The sequence below is a fragment of the Vanessa cardui genome, chromosome 8, assembly GCF_905220365.1.
Source record: "Vanessa cardui chromosome 8, ilVanCard2.1, whole genome shotgun sequence".
Lineage (NCBI taxonomy): Eukaryota > Metazoa > Arthropoda > Insecta > Lepidoptera > Nymphalidae > Vanessa > Vanessa cardui.
Genome location: NC_061130.1, coordinates 1,240,678 through 1,264,913, shown reverse-complemented (window position 1 = coordinate 1,264,913; position 24,236 = coordinate 1,240,678). Strand labels below are relative to the sequence as shown.

The following is a 24,236-nucleotide window of genomic DNA, read 5'->3' as shown; positions in this document are numbered from 1 at the left end:
GCTGGAAATAATTATACTTATGAGATGACGTCAGACTGAAAAGTATGAAAAAGACATGCTGCGCCGACCCCAAATAAAATTCGGATAAGGGCAGGTGGATTATGATGAGACATACATAGGCACTGACTATAAGTCTATTGAAAACTATGATTAACTGACATTGGTACTCGAAATCAAAATAAAGTATATTCAAGTAGGCATTTACAGGCACTTTTGAATCGTCATTTAACAAACTATATTAGGTGAAGCTACCAAACTGTAAACAAAATAAAACTATAATAACTATATATATGACGAGCTAAAGTATTTGAGTTACTTACCGTTCAAATCGAAACACAACAGTACCAAAAATGTTTGTTGATTGTTGCCAAATGATACCAAGAAAGACTAGCACATGATCTAACCGTAATTAATGGACATTTTGTAAGATTTTATCACGTTATTTAATTAAATTTTTTTATGTAACACAAATAAATAACATTGTAACATGTGCCAATGTTTCACAGTTCAATAGTTTTTATAATAATGTTTTTTTTTTTTTTTATATGACAGACGTCAATAATGTCGACGTATTATTATTTATAATATTGGGGAACAGTGTACGCTGGCAGCATTTTACTAAGCTCTCGATGAGAGTTTGACGACCGGAAAAATAATGAAGGAACCAACCGGGCTGACATGCATCTACAGCTTCACCTACCGAAATGTTAACAAGCGAACGTACATAGGTATTCTATTCACCTCTATATAAAATGTCCATCAAAAGGTGATGGAAGCATTATTTTTTATAAAAAAATCCAATTTTTAATGCATTGTTTTTTCCACGAGGGATAAACGATTCAATAACACGTGAAAAACATCTAACTGAAATGGAACAATAATGTTGTCAAATATTTATTTATTTCTTATTTATTATTCTTATTCAATCCGCTCAATAACCCAAAGACAGTGATATGCATTTTGCGTAATTTTGATGTGAAGAAATACGCTGTATATCATCTCCCATCTTCCTCAAATATATGATGTATGAATGTTAATATAACTCTTACATTTATAAGCATTGAATTCTTTTTCGAATAAGGTTTTAGCAAAAAGTTTCTCATACGAAATACATTAATCGCGTGCTCAATAAACGAGTTTTGTTTCGAGTTTAAAGCTGTAACTAATTAGGTAATACAATTATACCATTCTTGTAATTGAATTTAATTCTTAACATGCTAATAAATTATGATAATTTAACAACATGAGTGTAAATTTATTCAAGCTTTTTATGACTTAAATGTATTTTGTAGTGTGGAAAACTCAATCTACATACAGCTCGTAATTGCCGATACAAGATAGAGGTGTTACTATTTTAACGCATTTGTTCATCATCGTAATACCAAACATGCAAAAATCGTCTATACATCATCGCAATTAGACATAATATTGCTTGTAGATACATTGATTGTATCATGTGGGTTTATGGTCGTAGAATAGGACACGAAAGTTAAATTGTGCGTAAGCGACATTCAGCTATAATACAAGGTAATAAGGCAGGCAATGGGTGGCAGGGTTAATGGCCGTGTCGTGTGGTTGATCGCTGTACTATAAGACGCCAAAGCGCAATTGTGATAGCGCCCACAACTGGCGGTCACGCAAGGCCTTCTGGAACTAGATAGCTTGATAGACTAGGTCTTAAAGTGAAGCCGCTCAACGATATCTTACAGCGAATATTGTACTATTAGATCCGAAATATAATTGATGAGTCTTCTCCTAGTCTCACTCCGAACAATCATATCGTGTAAACTTGTTTGGTTTGTGATTTTATTTGTATTTGATATCTTAATTGTATAAGTTTTTAGTATAAGAAATACTTACTAACTTTTGCTACTCAAAATCTTTACATAACAAATGTTATATCAAAGTTGTACAATTTAACTTATATATACGAATTTTTTAGCGTTTTTATTTTTGTCCTAATCATATTTTACATAAAATGCCTAAAATTATACCCATATAAATTACAAGAAGTCGCCCTCTAATTCGCTTGCGTTTTAGGCTATTGATTGACAAATGTCAGGCAAAAAAACATTTTTGGGATTCAAGTTTGCTTCAGACCATTCATCAAATTCGGCTCAGCGGTTCTTGAAAGAGCAACAGACAGACTAGAGTTACTTTCACATTTATAATATAGAGTCTGTTCAATCCAAGTATGTACTAGACCATAACATAAGTGCAGTAACAGTAATAGATAGTCAAGAGTTACATATATGTAAAAAATAGGTACTTATTACCTGAATAATGTTTGATATGTATAACAAACACGACGTCGTCTGTGTCGTACATGAAATGTTTTCCAAAAGGATATTAGTCATACACTTGTCACGTGTATTGTAATAAAACTCTTTACCTTTAAACCAATTGCTTGTCGCTATATTCCGTCTACGTATTCTAAAATACCTTTTAAAATGATCACAAGTCTAACGCAAAATGGGATAGATGTTTAAAAACAATACATACAATAAAAAGACAACAACAGCCTGTAAATTTCCCACTGATGGGCTAAGGCCTGTAATACACATATGGCAGAATTAAATGAAATTAGATACGCGCAGGTTCCTCACGATGTTTTCCACCGGCGAGCAATTAAACACATGAATATTCAGTGGTGCTTGTCTGGCTTTGAACCCGCAATCATCAGTTAAGATGCACGCGTTCTAACCACTGGGCCATCTCGGATCAGTAAATAGATGATTTGCTTTTAACTAACAAATGAATTCAATTAATCGAATTTCACTTAGACAAATTAAATAAACGAATAACATGTAAATTTTAAATGAAATGGCCGCAAATGATGTAATTCTTACCCCGACTAGCATTTCATGGTTCGCCGATCGCGTAAACGGCAACACTTTCGAACATTTAAAATTACTGGCAACACAAAACAAACACTCGGATCGCGTCGTGACTGCCAATGAGGTGTAATGAGTTGTGAGTGACATCCCCCTTTATCTTGGACCCTTCACATAAAAACTTTACGATGAAAATGGCGCGAGTTATTTTTTTTTTTAAGGTGAGGTTTTTACTGGCATGGATTCTTTACGGCCTGTTCTACTTTTCGTGTTCGAATTTACTGATTATTTAAATTTAAATTTTCACATAATTTTACATTGTTTTTATTCAAAAAATATTATATCTGTACGTTTTTCTTGCCAAAGATACATACATAAAATATTAGGCGGTAATTTACAGCGTAAAAAATAAAATTTTAAAAGCAGAATTATACAACCTCTTTTCTAAATTTGAATTTAATTCTAACAAATAAAAATCGAAAAGAAACTCAGTCGTTAATGGACGCGATCGATTAAAAAAATAACTTTTTAAAAATGGAAGCAGAATAATCCATTAATATTACAGTATAATTAATCCAGACCGTAAACTAACATCACGGGTTATGGTTAGAACAATAAAAATAAATAAATAAATAAATTTTGAAAGTAACTTTATCTATCTGTAATGCTATCATAGTATTAAAATAGAACGAAATTTCTTAAACCATGGTAATATGTACATATGTATATATAAGCTACACCAAATATCTGTAATAAACTAGTAACTAATAATGATTTCTCAGAAGTTGTTATCCTGTATTACTCACGTATTGCTTACGATATCTCTTGATTTTGCACTTAACTAACTTAGAAACTGCAGTTAATATTAACTTATCGTTGAACCATTACCTGTGCTTAGATTTTGAACTTGTAACATTTTACTAATAAACATTTAAGACGTGATAATTAAGAGACTTTTGTGTGACTTAAAATGACTTATATGCTGAGTGACTTATATCAATTAGAGTCAACTATGTCGAATATTATAGTGTGTACGGAGCTGAGATGGCCCAGTGGTTAGAACGCGTGTATCTTAACCGATGATTTCGTGTTCAAATCCAGGCAAGCACTAATATATTATAAGTGTTTAATTTGTGTTTATAATTATCTCGTGCTCGGCGGCGAAGGAAAACATCGTGAGGAAACCTGCATGTGTCTAATTTCATGTGCATTTCACCAACACGTATTGGAACAGCGTGGTGAAATATGTTAACCCTTTCATTAATGGGAGCGGTGGCCCAGCAGTGGGAAATTTACAGGCTTTACAAAATTATAATAAATAAATTAAATTATAAGAAAAAAAAACTAAAACTAAAATACTCCTTGAGAAAAAAATCATTAGATTTTTTGTTGGATCTGGGTGTTTGTGGTACCGTCGTTACTTCTGATTTTCCATAACACAAGTGCTTTAGCTTCTTACATTGGGATCAGAGTAATGTATGTGGTATTGTCCAATATATGTATTTATTATTATTTATTTATAATCCAATGGGATAACAGTTCAATACAGAGGGAGTACACGCGCAGGACCAATGAGTCTGCGTGTTTTCCAAGTTCGAAACTTCGTCCCGCTACTAATAATGTATCGACTGGCAAAACTCGAAACTTTTAATTCCTTCTATAATATTTTTGACCAATGACAGCGCTTATAGAGCCATGTAAACTAATTATTAGACCAATGAGAAAGTTCGCACAATCTAAATAATACTTTATTTAAGTCTGTATAAGTCTGTAAATGCGTTACAGAGGCGTAGAGGCTAAAACATAAGTTTACAAGGTTAGTTGGGCATTGATAATGTAGAAATGGGTAATATTTCTTACAGCTCATGTTTTTGGGCAGTGGTAACCTCTTACTTTCAATTGATCTGTAAAATTACGAACTGGAATAGAATAAACTAGCCAAACGTTGTTTTAGTGTGCGTAGGCTTTATACACACCAAAGGTCAGGCTTGTGTGTGTTTACTTAAAGCCAAATAGTTGGCCATATAAATAATCAAAGATCAAATGTCTACTAAGAATAATAAAGTGATAGATAAATGTCAAATTTGTTATTCGATCGAAACAATTAAAAACAAGTATTCTTTGTCGTATTCAATATATTATACCAAAGAGGTTTTAATATACGAAACTATTTTTGGTTATCGCGTGTTTATTATTGAAGTATTTCATTCACGTACACGAATAATTCCAAGTATGAACTCAGCACTAGAAATTCAATATTACGAAGACTAACCTACCTTGTGATAAGGTTTTACATAAGCGAGTTTGTGTACTACTTATGAATCATACAGCAAGCCTATGTATTATTTTATTATAAAATATTTAAAATAATTTATACATAGCATCTTAGATCAGAGTTCAGAGACATTGATTATGTAAAGCATAGTTTACGCTTAAAGGAATCTTAATATAAAACAATAGTTCGTGTATTGTCCTGAATAAATTAAAAAAATGCCACATTGTTAGTCGTAAAGCATCAATTAATTATAACAGGTATGCCTGTTAAATCTTTACTAACATTATCAATGCGAAATGAACTCTGTTGGTGTTGTACGTCTGTTACGCTTTTACGGCCTAACACCTAAACCAAATTTAAAGAAATTTGGTTTTAAGTAATCTTTAACATTAAGGACAACGATTGCCAACAATGACCAACCTTTAAAATGCGAGCAAGGCACAAGACACATAGTATTCTATAACAGTAACTTTTTTTTTCAATTAAAATACTTATAGACTTAAAAACAATATAAGAATAGAAACGACAAACGAAATACCATCAATTTGGTCACATTCAAGCGCAGTCCACAAACACCTGATGGGATAAAGTTCAAAATTACCCATTGTTTCCGAGTTCTAAGCGAACAAAGACGATAAAGAACTCTCCAGCCTTTTGTACCAAGTCTTGGCTAATAGGCGAATGAAATGGTTAGTGTAGAAAACTTAGTCATCGAGTTCAAGTACAAAAAACATGTTGCTAAATTAATTACCTTCTACAAAAGCGTCGTTGTTCTATTAATTTGTAAAAACTGGCTTTATCACTGAGTTCTTTATTTGAAAAAATATATATAATATACGTCTCGTTTCTTCGTAAGCTTGGACATTTAACTGCTTTTTCAATGTATGTAATCAAATTTATTAGTATACAACAACAACGACCTATAAATTCCCACTGCTGGGCTAAAGGCCTCCTCTTCCTTTGAGGAGAAGGTTTTTTGGAACATGTTCCACCACGCTGTTGGTGGAATGCACATGTGGCAGAATTTCTATGAAATTTGTCACATGCAGGTTTCCTCACGATGTTTTCCTTCACCGCTGAGCACGACATGAATTATAAAGACAAATTAAGCACATGAATCAGCGGTGCTTGCCTGGGTTTGAACCCGCAATCATCGGTTAAGATGCACGCGTTCTAACCACTGGGCCATCTCGACTCATGTAATAAAATACATAAACATGTGTAATAAAATTTATTGGTATACTGGTTGGTATATGCGGCTGTAGAACTTGATGTACCGGGTTGAATTCGGTAAAGTTATCCAGATAAGAAAATTTTCAGTTTCTCGTAAAGCCGACGAGCCGTACGACTGATCTCTTTGCAATAGAGTCACATTACTGATACAACGGATTATGAAAGTAAATTAATAGAAACTACATATGTATTTGAACGTTCGTCCATGAAATTGTCAACTGAATATCGCTGTCATTATATGATAGTTTAACTTATATATCAAGCATAATGAATTAAAATATAGACTATTGTTTATGATTAAGTTATAAATTGAAACAATCTAAATTTGAAAGAAAACTTTTTAGATGAAATCGTTTCTTTATCAACCGACTTCCAAAAGGAGGAGGTTATCAATTCGTCTGTATTTTTTTTTATTTTTTTTTTTTTTTTTTTTATGTTTGTTACCTCATAACTTTTTACTGGGTGGACCGATTTTGATAATTTTTTTTTTGTTTGAAAGGTAGTGCTTCCCGTGGGGTCCCATTTTTTTTAAATTTTTTTCCGATGATGGTATCCATATGAAAACGACATAAGTCTTAAATTTGCATTATGTATATGCGCGACAAATAGGTGAATAACTGAAAATCATGTTAACCAATTTTGATAATTCTTTTTTTATTATAAAATATATACTTCAAGGGTAATTTGGTGAAAGTTTGGTAAGGTTCTGAGCACAGGATCCATGACAAAGTAACGGAACGGAAGGGAACGGAACAATTCTGAGGAGCACGTTAGCGATACTCGGTCGAATCTTTTATTTATAGGTTATTTGGATATTTGAGTCACCTTCCGTAATGTGGTTATGTTTATGTAATTATCATAGTCGAATATAATAATCAACTAGCTACCCACCCCGGCTTCGCACGGGTGCAATACTGATACTAAATATACTACAGAATTTGTTTATATACGACATCACATCGCAAACTTCTAAAATTATCAGTGTTTCTTTACTATATTGTTCATGTTTTATATATACAAACCTTCCCCTTGAATCACACTATCTTTTAAAAAAAACCGCATCAAAATCCGTTGCGTAGATTTAAAGATATAGGGACAGAGAAAGCGACTTTGTTTTATACTATGTAGTGATGGAACTCCTATACGGCTCGCAGTTAGGGTGCGATATGGGGCAGAATTTCTTACTATCTTTAATCAAATTTTGTGTATGTGATGTGATGTCATATGATGTACGAAATATAGTTGGTCTTTTTCAAAGTTTTTTTGCTGAGTTCGATTACAGCTCTTTCGAGGGATCCTTGTAGTTTACGCCGCGTGACGTATTAAATCCGCATTTTCGAAAGTCTATTTTTGCTTTATTCGCAAGTTTCCTTTGAAATTGTCCTCGAAGTAGTTTCTGACTCATATAAACGGAACGTTTAATCTATCCATATTAAAAAAAATTAGTTAGTCAACATCAGCTTCACTTAAAATCAAAAAATAAATAAAATTTTAACAAAAAGAAAAACCGACTTCAAACAAAACACTATTTTAAAACAAATGAATATGCACGAAAAAGTAATAAAAATAATTGCGTATTCAACATATTTTTTAGAGTCTTCCTAAGTTAAATGAAATGAAAAATATTAGACTACTTAAAAGTCGATTAACGATTATATCATGTAGTTATAATTATTGTTATATTTGGAGTCGGTGTCAGCCAATAAAACCCTACAGTATATCTATCAAAAAACAATACGAGAATACTTTGACAAATATGTTTTTTACAAATTACCTTTTACACAATAATATACTGGATCAATCAAGGGGCTCGTATCGCTTCTTTCTTTTGATTGTTGGGGCAAGGGCACCGTGGCTGACACCGGCTCCAAATATACCAATAACTATAACTACATGATATAATCGTTAATCGACTTTTAAGTAGTCTAATATTTTTCATTTCATTTAACTTAGGAAGACTCTAAAAAATATGTTGAATACGCAATTATTTTTATTACTTTTTCCTGCATATTCATTTGTTTTAAAATAGTGTTTTGTTTGAAGTCGGTTTTTCTTTTTGTTAAAATTTTATTTATTTAGGTCAACCAAATATACATAAAGTTATAAATCAAAAAATACAAAATCAACATTCGATTTTTGAAAGTGATTTTTTTTTTTTTAAATACATGTAGATTATAAAATAAATGAATTAACGAAATGGACTTAGTGACTTTTATGTAATACCTAATGTCGTATGCCGTTTGCAATTTTATTTACTGACTACCAACATGTTGTATGTATTTCAGGAAACAAAATAAAAGTATATTTCTCTCTAATCACACCCTGCGTATAAATCTTTCTACGTCAAGCATTTAATTAACTATCTCCTTCCACGTACATACCGCTGCTGGGAATTAACCTTATCGTCCACCAACAGAGTCCGATACAGAACATTCCGGCCATTCAAGTTATTTCTTAAAAAAAAAAGATTATACGAAAAAAATCTATCACGGAAATGAATTAAATATTTCACATGGTAGAACCTTGTAATAGTACTAACGATTTATTGTACCACTAAAGGTGTCCCGACTTTGTGCTCGTTTGAATTTAGCAAAAAAATTATTGTTCAATTCGAAAATTTTACTATAATTTATTAATTCTATATTAGACAGTTTTTGTGGTATCAGTACTGAATAGTACATATACTATGCATACATTGCATTGCAACTTTATTATTGTTTTATATTCCTTTTCATTTTTTTATAATCCTGTTCAAGAGTAAAAATTATAATAGCATAAGTTATCTTATAACATCACCCATCAGCCTGTTAAAGATTAGCTGAAACAAACAGACAAGCGGACAAAAAATGTTATTTTTGGTCGATGTACCGTGTATGTTCATTTAGTAATAAGTAGTTATTTTAATATCACAAACAGACATTCCAATTTTATTACATGTATAAATAGAACTGTAATACTTTATAATAAAGTATTCCAGTTATACTTGTAAGTAAGCGAAGATAACATATTCTTAGATCTCTTAGATGATCGTGAAATGACATTGTAAGGGGTAGTTTTGTAATTTTTGGATAGTTTGGCGGCATTTGGGCCACCTGATGGTAAGTGGTCACTATCACTATCACCTATTCCTTTCATCGTCAATGCGCCACCAACCTCGGGATCTAAGATGTTATGTCCCTTGTGCTTGTAGTTACACTGGCTCACTCACCCTTCAAACCGGAACACAACAATACTGCGTACTGTTGTTTAGCGGTAGAATATCTGACGAGTGAGTGGTACCTACCCAGGCGGGCTTGCACAAAGCTCTACCACCATCTATAATTAAATTAAACGTGAAACATCCAGCCCTAGTTCCTCTACCTTCGTAAATTAAATTTAAAAAGCGTTACCTTTATTAAATATCCGTGTAAGGTCAGCTTTAACTTGAAACAAGAGATTTTAAGATACTTAAAGACGGCTAATTGAAAAGCTAATATTCTCGTATAACATTAATTATGCTCTGAGGGCCGTAAGCGATATCCTCCTTATTATTTAGTGAATAACTTTCCGTGGAAATTTTCTTAAAGAGGTCTTAACGTTCGTAAGACGAATTCATCATGCCTTATAATAATTTATACAAAATCATTTTCGTTGTTACGTTGTTACGCTTGTAATGAAATTATGGATAAAATTAAACTTCGGCAATTTGATAGGGATTTAATAGTTTCAACAATTAGATCAGTCTACTGTCCGTCTTGTCAGCATTAAATATTCATAAACGTGCTACGTAGTAGTAGATATATGTGCTAGTTTTGTACGAATGCTACATAGTACATACATATCATACAATTAGTTCATGATATTGAAACAACTCTCCTTGTATACAGATGTATACTTGTGTTGCTACTAGCACGCTATTTATCAAATCAAATCAAATAAATCTTTATTATATATACACGTTGTACAAATCATTAACAAATTTATATAAATTAACAAGAGACAAAAATAATGTGATGCCCAAATTGGTAAACCACTCAGCTTGTGTTGAAACCATTGTTAAATGAGCTTCAACGCTGGTATTCTGTGGTCGTAAAAAGGTAAAAAAAAATAAATAACTAAATATAATAAATACGTTTTGTTCTATTTATATGGGTGAAAGTGTACGTATTAAACTCACACTAGTCTATAACTAGCAACAGCGAATGAATGTACATTCAGAAACTGGACTATACCTACATTTTGTATAAACTGTAACATACATATATGCATATGAAACAAAGTATAGAAATTTTGCAATCAACTTCGAACTAGCAAATATATACTCATTATGCTCAAAAATTATAATTTATAACTTACATGAAATAAGTTGTTACCTTAATTATATTTACAGTGAGCCTTATTTTAAGACGTCAAAAATTCGGCAATATTTCAAAGCGAACGTAGATAAGACGAACAAAGTTAGGTGTTTCATTGGAGTTGTTATCAGTTGTTAGAAGTAAACTGGGATTGCGAGACTCCCGATCACTAGCTTTGGAAGACCGTAGTCGAAGTTTTTTTTAAATAACTCGCTGGTAGGAGTTTGTGCGAAACCGTCTGGATCTTATCATTCACACATCAGTTATTCTAACGCCGAATAAGAACTCTTGTTAATAGTATCGATTTTTTCGATTTTTTTTTTATGGTATAGATTGGCGGACGAACATATGGGCCACCTGATAGTAACTGGTCACCATCGCCCATAGACAATGACGCTGTAAGAAATATTAAATATTCCTTACATCTTCAATGTGCCTTGGGAACTAAGATGTTATGTCCCTTGTGCCTGTAGTTACACTGAGCCACTCACCCTTCAAACCGGAACACAACAATACTGAGTACTGTTATTTGGCGGTGGAATAACTGATGAGTGGGTGGTACCTACCCAGACGGGCTTGCACAAAGTCCTACCACCAAGTGATTTCGGATAATTGAGTGTTCAAAAAATATATATACAACCTCCTTGTACAGTCGCGGTCAAAAAAGATCATTCGAAATATTAAAAATGAAACTTAGTTCTCCGAACACACACACACACACATCGATATTATACGGAGGTGGGTTGTTGGAAATTCAATAATGTTACAGTCTGCGCAAATCCCACCTTCCTTTCGTCTAAACTTATTCCCGAAAGTTCGCCTGAGTCCGCGTTCGTGAACGTGTAAACAAAATTTATCCTCACTGGAGTGGAATGAACGATCTTTTAATTCATTTATTTATTTTTTACTTTCTGACACGATGTTAACATCTAAAGATGGTACAGGATGATTTGTCATTATCGTCATCATCAGCAGCCCATGTTTGTCCACTGCTGGACATAGGTCTCTCCAAATGCACACCACTGTGGTCTTTCTTCGGCTACTTGCATCCAGATCCTGCTAGCTGTCTTGCATTAATCATCATTCCACCTTAGGACGTCCTACACTACATTTGCCGATACGCGGTCTCCAATCTAGAACACATTTTCCCCAATGGTTATCGGTTCTATGACAAATATGGTCAGCCCATTTGATGATGGATAATTTGTAAATTTAATTAATTCACTGAGGCTGCGCCAGAAAACCCTTCTCAGGCCGTGAATTATGTGAGAACAGATGACTTTTGAATACATGTATAATATCATCACATATCAATCACCCTTAGAAAATAAATCAAACTTTCAGCAAAAGCACTTTGAAAGAGAATTATACCAAATACCTTTTTAATAAGGACAAGTGAATGCTGCTAATCTGCTGATGTTCAAATGAAATGAAACTTTAAAAAACCATAATGTAAAAAGGCACTGACAATTGTAAGCCCGAGGATGACGTAGACTTAAAAAAAATGTGCTGAAAATTCATTAGAAAATTCCCTTTCAATTTTATTTAAAATTATTCAACCCCACATGGTGGATTTCACAGATATTACACTGAAAATAAAATTATTATTGATGACTGATAAAAAACAAAATTAAACATCAAAGTCCATTATCTAAAGTTTTCTATGCTGCGTCATAGGTGTATTACAGAACCAAAAAAATTATTTATATTATCTTTTAAAAGTAACCTTTGTTCTCTTGTTCTGTCACAGCTAAGTTTGCAATCAAAAATATATCAAGGAGTATCTTATTCAAATAATGTCTACAAAATCCCTTAAACACAAAATCTATTACGGAAAAATCTCTCAAGGGAGAGTACATCTTATCAAGCCCTCATGTTGGCTTAAGGGCAACTGCAGACTTTGAGAGAAATATCAAAATAATATTAAAGAAAGATTAGGAATCCCATCAGTCTGTCCTTTTGTATTATTATAATTATAATATAGAATCGTAGTAATCTCTGTTTTTTTATATAATATAACCATAAGACTACTTCACTCAAGTGATTGAAAGACCGATAAATTACTTGACCCTAAAGGGTGTGAAAATGCTTAACAATAAATATTTATCAAAAAAGTAAGATTGTAAACCATTTGTTAGTTAGACTCTATCTACTGAGGTAGAGTCTAACTAACTAAGGGATGAGAAAAGAAAGAAGAGAGGACATAGAGATGAGATGAAACAATGTTATCGTATTTTTGCAGCCAGATATTATCATATTTTTGTGCCAAGCATGGGATGACTTAACGTTCACTGATTTCCGACTGAGATGACCCTGAGATGAGATGATGATGATGAGTGGTTAGAACGCGTTCATCTTAACCGATGATTGAGGCAAGCACTACTATATATGTATATGTGCATAATTTGTGTTTATAGAATGCTGGCGGTGAAAGAAACCTGCATGTGTCTAATTTCATCGAAATTCTGCTACATGTGCATTCTACCAACCCGCATTGGAACAGTGTGGTCGAATATGTTCCAAGCCCTCTCCTTAATGGATGAGGAGGCCTTATCCCAGCAATGGGAAATTTACAGGCTGTTACTTTACTTTACTTACACTAATTTCGACTACAAGATATACGTTAATAATTAATTTGAATGCGACACTAATGTCAACCCAGTGTGCTCGCCCTTATCTCCCATGTTGGTTAAATGTTTATTTCAATGTCGTAAGTCAAAGATATAAGGCGGATACAAAAAACAAAAGACCTTTGATGAATTATGACGTCGCTCGGTAAATATTTGTGGGAACCTGTGATCAGGCAAGTACACAATCCGTAATGCCGACTAATATGAAAGAGAAAACAATAAAGTTACCCTCAGACGTTTCTTTGGTATTTATACGGAATTGTAAACCCCCATTCTATAGTGACCGGTTTTGTAATTCCAAATTTGAATAAATTAGAATAATGATATCTTATAAAAATAAACAAAGAAATACATTTCATTTGATTGTCTAATAAAACTCTTAGGAAAGAATATTTTGTTACATAGTTTTGTAATACATTAAGCTATTAGTTAGAAATTTTTATAATCCGGCAACACTAGGAAAAAGAACAGATGGGCGTTTTTACTACGACCAAAAAAAAAATCTAAATTAAAATATACTTATTGCAGTAGGCTCTTTGTAATTCCGACTGTTGATATTATCGGAAAAAAACGTCTCAAAACTCAATACCTTTTTCCACAAATAAAATTATACACGAGAAAAAACAAAACAACATTATGAACTGCGTTAATAATAGATAACCTCCCATCGTGTATTGATTTAAAAGGTTTCCATTAAAGAAAAATGTATTCTTAGGTGCTTATATCTGAATCCATTCGAAATAAGCTCCTTATAATATTACCTCGTATTAAGGAAGAACTGGTTGTATGTAATGATTATTTTACGTATAAATGTAACAGTACTTTGATGACAATAAAGATAATATCTATACAAATTGTCTTCGTGGAAAACGAAAAAAAATTCAAATATTTTACATACTTCCCTTTTACTCGGATACGTTATTTGCGTATGGAATCGCTATTCCACGAGTTACTAAACTCACATCAAAATGTAGATGAGAAAGAATTACACAGTCACGACATTTTTGTTCGTCGTTCATTCGAATATGTATAACGGCACCTACTTTGTGATTACTGCTTGTTTTATTGAAATTTTTACCGACGACGGTATACAGATCGAGTCGGGGAAGTATTTCTCGTGCTAACTCTTCAACTGTTCGAACGTTCGAAGTTTTTATGCACAACCAATGGAGTATCAGTCGAATTTATCATCAAACTATCATTATCCTTTGTTTGAAGTTGAATAAAATTTTCGTCGTCGCCCCCTCGAGCGTCACCGAGAATAATATCAGCGTCTTTAGATAAAGACGCCATTAAGCAATAAACTATTTTATATCTGACGCTAAGATTTGAAGTACGGACGGGTCGAGTGCCAAACTTTTAAAAATATAATGTTTCCGATACATAAAACCATCCAATAATATTTGCGCGGCGGCGACACGAAAACATTTCGGGCGGTATCTGTCGACAATAAAGGCCTTTCGGGCGATAAAAACTGATCTGCAAGTTCGTCGGCAACAGGAAAACAGATCCTTGGACGATCGCCAAGTTACCTGCACTACGCACCCCGATCGTGCGTGTGTATTCAGTGCCTACAACGCATACGCACACATACGCATTAAACACACACGTGTAAACAAAGCTATGACGTCACCAGGAAAATTATTTAGTGAATCAACAAATAAAATGATTATAAACATACACATATTTGACAAATAATATTATTAATTAAAAATTACTATTGTTCTTCTAATCTTGCTATTGGCTTGTTTATATAATCTAGTCATTATATTGCCAAGACATTTAGAGTAAAACCGGTTTAAATCATTTCTGATTATTTCAAAAGCAATAATTGTATCAAATTTATTGCTATTCTGCTTCAGATTATGAATCAAGATCGACGCTAACACATTTCGATTGTATGACATAAATGATTCTAAATAAATAATTATGACTACTTTTATTCTATACTTCTAGATGTAACCTACTGACTTTATACCTGAGATTTTCATCCTAATTTAGTGATGATGACAAAAATACATTGATAAGATGTATATATGATTCGCGCCTTTTCAACTTGTCTTATTAATTACGTCAACAGGTTTAGGAAAATGTGTTCGTTTTAATATATTATTTAAATTTACATCAAGTGCCTTAAAAATAATAATATTTCTATTTTATGACGTGTATGAAAGGATACTCGAAAGTAAAAGTGAAAATTGCAGATACGCCCTTTTCCCAATATACATAACTCAGTATTGCAAACGTCGTGAGATGCGCCCCTCTTTTTTGCTCAGCAGATTTGATGATTAATGCTCAAATTTATTATCCAAACAAATCCACGAGACAAGGTGGTTTTAAAAATAATTTCTATTAAATCATTTAAAGTAAAAACGAAAACTTTATACACTTTGTATCATAGAATTTAAAACAAATGAACAAATCATTATTAATTAAAAAAGAAACGTATATCTAACTAATTTGATTATTGTTTTGCATTTTTATGATTTAAAGGAAAATATTTAACTAAAGTATATAAATAGTTCTTTTCTCAGTCTAATATTAGATAATCTATTATCTAGTAATACCGTCAACGCGTATGCAAAATTTTATTAAGTTCATCATATTCAGCTGTTATAAGACCTTTTTTCTATAAAATAATAACATTTCACAAGCTGTAGAATGATCCGTAGATCTGTAGATAACAATAATTCGAGGACGTGTCACATATTTTATGCAAACAGATGTTCTAAACATTCCTATGTAATAAAAAACAGACGTGCAAATAAATGTATTTTACGGAACGCATATTCTGTCACGACTATTATTAACGGCTTAAATACCTGTGTCTATGAATTGTTGTATAACAAATGTTCAAAAAACTTGAACATTGTAAAATAGATTTGATAACTTTATTACATTTGAATATTTTATTGATATAGTGAATGTTTACGATATTTTATTATTCTATATTTAATTTTAAATTTTAATAACTGCAGAGCTTTTTTATAAGACCTTACTTACGCAATACACTCGTGAAAGGTAAAAAATCAACTTACAAGTAATATTTATTATTCGTCTTTCCAATGTTTCAAGTATTATATGTATCTATATTATATACTGTTAGCAAGCAAGCTGCCAGGACTGTTGTTATAAGTTTGATATCACCTTAAAACCGCTGATGTTAATTCAGCTTAATAATAAGAAATAATAATGTTGCAATTCCACTGTACGCAAAAAAAGTAAAGAGAAAATTACATCCAACAGATTATATAATGTTTTTAATTCGCCACCAAACACGTGATTAACTATAAACACAAATTAAGCAAATGAAAATTAATAATAAATCCTAGGATTTGAACCCGAGATCGTCCGCCAAGATTCTCGTGCCCTAACCACTGAGCCATCTCAGTTTACTGTCGGCAAGTAATCTAATGTGAAAGTAGCATGCGTGCTCGAACACCGATAGCAGTTAATAAATTGCTTCATAGTTACACACGTATGCAGCAGTAAATAGTTACACGTATACGACACACCTTAGATGTAGCATCGGCAAAATTCGTAATACCGATCACATCCGAATTGAGTACGCTATCCCAAATTATCAATATTTATTTCTTATGTGAATATGATCTTTACATAAACGTAATAACGTGTATGTCATATGACCTAATATATTCGTCAGTTTGACACGTCGAGAATCTATAACGACGAATAGCGTCGAAAGGCGCGAAAGGGAGCTTTTTCTATTACTATAGACAACATCACAAACATTACTCTGACCCCAATGTAAGTAGTTAAAACACTTTGGTTTTGGAAAATCAGAAGTAACTACTATACCACAAACATCCAGACATAGAAAGCTAATTTATTTTATTTATTTATTTGCGGGAAACAAACAGTACAATAGAACAGTAATATGAAAACATAATAAATTAATACATAAACCAATCAAGTTTCCACTGATATCTATTACAAATTAGAAGCAGTAAGTAATAAAGACTAGGGTCACTATATGAAGAATTAAAAATAACAATAATAACAAAACTTAATTAATTTTAGTGAAACTTAATTAATTCTAATGAACTTTTTCTAAATTGACTCAGCCTATGCTTACCCATGAAAAACCGGTGTAGACAGTATTAGACCACGGAGGTCGTCATAAGGTTTATAAATCGGAAGTAATCTGAATTTGCCGATGCTACATCTAAGTTGTGTCGTACTGTACATGGAACTTTTCGACTTCCAACTCGCGGGCTAACGTATCGCATCCCACTGTAGGCGCCATGGAGACTGCGTCGGATTGTCAAACGTTTAATGCCTTCCGTGATTATCGGTTCGCTACGAAAACGCCAAAGGTGTAATGGAGAAAAAGTTCGGTGATTACATTTTATTTCATACGGAATTAGGAACGGAGCGAATAATATAATCGTGTCCGTCTGAACTGGATTTCATTTGCCATCGATTGTTTTATTGTTATTAAACTTCTGAAATTCTTAGTTTTTTTCATTCGTATTAGTTTCCGTCTCGACTATGAGCGAGAGACTCAATTCGGTTGGGACGCGTGTAAGGAACCTAATGCCTCCTTTTTTATTGTATTGGTTGGCGGATGAACATATGGCCCACCTGATGGTAAGTGGTCACAATCACCCATAGACAATGACGCTGTAAGAAATATTAACTATTCCTTACATCGTCAATGTGCCACCAACCTTGGGAACTAAGATGTTATGTCTCTTGTGCCTGTAGTTACACTGGCTCACTCTTTCAAACCGGAACACAAAAATACTGAGTACTGTTATTATACACTGGACAACCAATATTCAAAATTTTATAACGATAGAGCTAAGAGGTTTGAAGCAAATTAACTCATTTATAATATTAATAAGGATAAACATATTTCTTCATAATTATGTTAATATTTATTTTAGTATATAGCACTAAACTCTACAAAGCGTTCTATACAAAAAATATATAATTTGTTTATTTTTTTATTTGAAGAGTTATGTAGGTATGAAAAGCGCATAGAAAAATAGAAGACGGTGCGATTCCTATAACATGTTTCCTTTTTTCATAAGAGAAGTATGCGACCGGACTGCTTGGTGGTAAATGGTCAGTACCGTCCATAGGCATTGGCGCCATACGTCATTTTAACCATTCCTTACTTCGCCATTTTTCGTAATTTTTTGGGAACTAAGATGTTATCCCATTCGTATGTTTTATACTGCCTTACTGACATAACACTATTCTTTGCTGCTTGCTACTTGATACTGACTTAAACACTCTAACCCCAATCAGCAAGCACCAAAAAAGTATCTAAGCTATTAGTCTTGCAAAAGTCACAAATGCTACTATTTTTCAAAATATAATTTTATACAATATTTTATATACCTATCAAATAATATTATCTAAATAAAGCAAAATATGCTCTTTAACAAATAATACTCAAAACAAATACACTCGTTTTCACATTAATAATAATATTAGCAAGATTTGTTAAAGGGCACAATTCTTGGGCAAAATGATTTATCGCCATATTCGACGTCAAAATCGCAAACACAGCGCTCGTAAATATGAGCAAAGTAAAAAGGTAAAATAGATATAAACGTAAATAGTTCCAGACTCGGTGCTAAACGAAAAAAAAAGGTCTTCAAAAATTTTAACGAAACTAAATCAAGCGTGTCCGAGGAGTCGTAACGAATGAAACCAATCAGGCATAATTCCTTTGAAGATTCCCCACAAAAGATAAAAGTCCGCAATCTCTTTGGTACACTTTTTATTCCCCGCAAGGATTCACTAAAGCTGATTCAATAAAGACTCGCTCATTTATTTAACCGCGAAAATGTTAATAACTTATAATACTGACATTTTCTTATAATGAACTCGAGATATTTCATGTACGTTCTGAAAGAAATCCAGTTTCGCTATGGAATTTTTTTTTCTGATACTATTTCCATTGAAGTTTTGTTTGATGCAATGTGCCATCGTACCTTTGTATACGAAACGCTGTATTCTAAAAGGTTTTTTTTTTTTAAAACACAGTTGCTCTCGCGTTTTTCGAAAATGTATAAAACAGGTCTTTGTGTAATATTTTTATTACTACGAACAAAAAAAACGTATCACAAATGTAAATACAATGAGGGGTGACATAAAATATTTGTGAACGTACATTGCTTAAGATTTCGAGGATTAAGGGATAAAGAAAATTGTAAATGCGAAAAACTCCGTACGCCATTCTAATTTTCTCCTTCAAAGAAAACATCAGACACGTCCAATATTTCTGAAAGATCACTGGTGATTTAGTTGTTAAATCCAACTTTGGGTTCTATAATCCTATCTTCATAACCGGCAAATCCATCAGTCGTCATTAAGCGGACACGCACTCTTTCCCTGTCTTACCCATCTCGTTTCCATATCTCCGTCCCTCTCATCGCACCTGTGGGAAGCAAGATTGATAAGGCCCCCGCCACACTGCGCTCTGACAGCTTGTTATTGAAAAATTGAGCGATAATCCCGGTGCGCGTTGTTGTTTAAGGTTTTTTGTTTTTTTCCGCGCGCCGAATTTTTTTAGGCGCTTTTAACGGGAATGAAAATTGAGTGGATTTCTGTTTACGGAAAATCTTTCGTGAACTTTATTGAGTTTTCAACACGGATTGTATGTTCAATCATAGTATGAAGTATACTGTATATGTTATTTGTTTTAAATTTTGTTACTTGCATCTGTTACATCTTTTACATACTAAAGGCTTTTCATACAAAGTATTTCGCTTGTTTCTATTAATCGACATACATGTTACATTGGAAGGAACTTAAATTGAAAGGAACACAAGGAACGTTACCGCTCATTAAGCAAACAATTTAAATCGCATGATAGTCGAATACGATACCTACTATGCGATCATCTGTCTGCCATATCATGGGCGTCTCATGTGTGTTTTACAGTGACAACAACGCGTTGTGAATCTTATTTTCTCTCAATAAGCATTGTTGTTGTTGAGCCTAGCAAATAGTTAAAAACATGCTGACTACTATTAACGCACAACCTAATATATGTACTTAGGTTAGTTAATTTACTCTTTAATTGGATATATTTTAGGAACAAAAATAAACATAAATGTCAGTTAACATATTTCAAGAAGAGTAAGCGGTCATATCCTTAATGTGAAGTCCATTTGCTAGTTGAAGTAATATAATATGTTCGTAAATGAAATAAAGTTTAATATATAAAATATGATATATTACAATTATATTTCAGTTATTATTTATAACTAGTGTTTTGAAATGCGTTAACTACAAAAAAAAACACAAACGTTTTTATGCAAAGATATTTTTTAAAAAAATAACGTACGCGTTCTATTTTTAAATATTTTTTTAATTTCGAATTTTTTATAATAGCAATATATTGTTATTATCGAGATCATTCTATAACCTTGCATTAACCGTAACACCATACACCGTGCTATTGTGTTACACCATTTCCGAAGATCTAACTCATTGTTCAGAACAAATGATATTACTCCATGCCCTTCTTACTTACCCATAAGAGAGCCTTTGTCACAGTTTAATGCTTATTCAGATGTATGCAAATTACATTAATATGATGTGACATTTTGAAACAAGACAAGGCGACAGTCTGGAGAGACAGTTTCGTAACGGATTATTTTCCTTGTCAAGAAGCTCTGGATTATTTAAAGGACAATAGTTGGTGTATAATACAAATTAATAATGTCCCATCACTGGGCAAAGACCTCTTAGAGGGTATTCCACTTTTGAATGTCATTGATGTGTGAGTGTGTCAGTGGGTATAATTGACACTTTTTGACATAAGTGTGGATCTAATTTATTTATCGTAAGTAATAGGTTCTTTACTGTTGTATGGTTTGTTTTTACAACTTTTTTCTAGTCTTTGGTGAATTATTTTCGATTCGTGATATGTAATTATACAAGACTAACTGCCGCCCGACTTCGCTTGCGTCTTAAAGGTTGGTTATTATATGATAGAACAAAATAAGTAACTTTTCCTTTCTTAGAGTTCAAGTTTGCTTCTCACCAATTTTCATTGAAATTCGGTCCATTGATTTTGTCACACAGACGTACAGCTACTCTCACATTTATAATATTAGTATAGATTAAGTTTAATGTATATTAATATTTTATTTTAGTGTATGTAATTTTTGAAAAAAATCTTACCGTTTTCAAACGCCATACCGATATTGATACCATCTGTAAATACATTTCCTTTAAATAAAGCGTAGAGAGCAAAACCTCATTACCGTTTTCAGAATTTGATAAAATTGTTCGTGTCAAGATATTAATTTGTAAAATAAATTCACTGTCAAGATCGTATTATGCGGTTAGTTAAACGATTATATCAAGAGCCTAAAGATGCGTTTGAATCCACTGTCTACTTATTTACTTACCATTTGCTTTAAATAAGGAAATAAAAGAAATTACATAAAGCAAAATTGAATTAAGATCAAAAATATATAGACCACTAATGCTGCTAGCATTCTTGCCACCATTCCACGCGGTCAAGATTTATACAGTAACGTAGTAGTAATATATAGTAAGTAGTTTTAGTTGATATTTGTACATATTTAAGCATTTAATGTTATTAATTATTATGTTAATAAAATATTTCTATATAAGACCACTAATAATAATTATGAATGAATCAATTACAGTCGATTAACTTCCAAGCTGTGTGAGGCTTCCAATTAAATTAGAGCATTAAAATAAAATATCCGATGATCAAGTTGAATTTAATTATTTATTCAAATTTATGCGCATGCGCTATTGTTTTATTAAGGTGTTTTGTTTTCAATGGCATTATAAAAACGTTCGCTTCTAAAATTAATTTATGCAGATATTTTTAACTTTGCTGATTCGTAAATTCAAATGGTTTGATAAAATAACCGTAATGAAAGAAGCTAATATTTATTGACTTTCAGGAAGGATATATTATGTATATGTACATATGTAACTTTATTTAAGTAACATAATGTGTCTCAAAATGTCGAAAAAGCGTAAGTACTAAGTTTCTCCTCTAAAGAATGTACCTTTCGGAAAGAATCAAAAGTGTTTGTAAAAGTCTATTTGAATAAAGTATATTTTAATGAAACATGATAAGGCTCGATTTCATTGAACCATTCATAGTCCGTATCATCGTAACCTGATGTTCGTTACTTGAACATTGTGTAAAGTAACAGCCTGTAAATTTCCTACTGCTGCGATAAGGCCTCCTCTTTCATTAATGAGAGGAATTGGAACATATTCCACCAGGCTGTTCCAATGCGGCTTGGTGGAATGCACATGTGGCAGAATTTCGATGAAATTAGGCACATGCAGGTTTCCTCGCGATGTTTTCCTTAACGCCCAGCACGAGATGAATTATTAACACAAATTAAGCACATAAATATAGTGGTGCTTGCCTGGGTTTGAACCCGCAATCGTCGGTTAAGATGCACGCGTTCTAACCACTGGGCCATCTCAGCTCGAACATTATGTATCCGTAGCTAATACGTTATGTTATAGTAGTATTAACACAAATATATTCAGAATACAATCTGTACACAATTACTGGTAATATTCAGATCACATATCAATCTTATATAAGATCTCGGCAAGATTAAATTTAAGTTTAATCAGCTCAATCATCTTGCCATATGCAGCGTTTATAAAGGCTAATTTACACTGTCATTTAAATGTTAATCTCGGAGTCAAGAAAGTGTTTTATATTATCAGCTTAGGGTGTCTAGGAGAGGCAAGATAGCCCAGTGGTTAAAACGCTTCCATCTTCGAACTGCGTGGTGGAATATGTTCCAAACCTTCTCAAAGAAAGAGGAGTGGATAATTTACAGTTATTGTTGTTGTGTCTAGAACAACTCTTCTAAAATCAAAACCAAAATAAACTTTGTTCAAATAGGCTAATACAAGCACTTTTGAATCGTCATATTACAATTAAGTGAAGCTACCACCGGTTCGGAAAGTAGATTCTACCGTGAAGAACAGGCAATAAACTCAGTAGTTACTCTTTTTCAACATTTAAAAAATACAAAGTCATTTTAGTTAATATAATTATTTAAATTAATATATCCTGCTTGGAAGTCAACAGGTATAAGGTAATAGAGACTTTACTTTGTAAAACAGATTTTTTATTTCATATATATTATTGGTACATAATATAAAATAAAACGAAATTAGACGAAGTACCTTTCGATATTATATTAAATGATACATCGAATGACATAAGTATACTCTTTTTGATATTTAAACGTATTTTATATTTTGTAAATATTACCTTTTACTTAGACTCGTAAACACATAAGCATCTTTAATAATACAATAGTCTCGTAATAATAAATAAGTAACGGTCTTGTAGAAGTCTTAAACCTATTTCAGCTTGGCTCTCACTATCAATATCTGCTGTTTAAAGACCGCTACGAAACGTCCTAAAAATTAATAGTTAAATACATTCTTACGTCTTGATGTGACTCGTTCATTCAAACGATGATGATTCGATCAGAGTAAGGGCGCAGGGAAAAATCTAAACAAACGGTCCGTTCAATTTCGTCCCATTCGCTGTTTAATTGAAACGTTACACCACGAACTGGATGAAAATATTTCGGACACTCGATTGTTATATGTTTTGTATTCGATGCAAATATATTAAAATTCTTAAACAAAATGGATAAAAATCTCTTTAATCTATATTAATATTATAAATGTGAAATCTCGGTCTTTCTGACCAATCCGCTGAACCGAATTTAATGAAATTTGGTATGAAGCAAACTTCATCTCTTTTTTTGCCTGATACATCACTAAGACAGAGAGCAGGGTGGTGGGCATCCTCTGGTTCAGATAAAGGGGCGGTACGAGATACATCACAGTGTAGATTTGAAAGAATTAAATCCAATAACCTACCGTTTACATTAAGAACGTGATTAAACTG

The 24,236-nt window shown here is 32.5% G+C and overlaps 1 protein-coding gene across 1 annotated transcript in view; it reads left to right on the top strand.

The window, feature by feature from the left end:
- The window catches only part of LOC124531984 (CUGBP Elav-like family member 4), a 703,320-nt gene that overhangs the window by 633,254 nt on the left and 45,830 nt on the right, over positions 1–24,236 (top strand). The window lies entirely within an intron of this gene.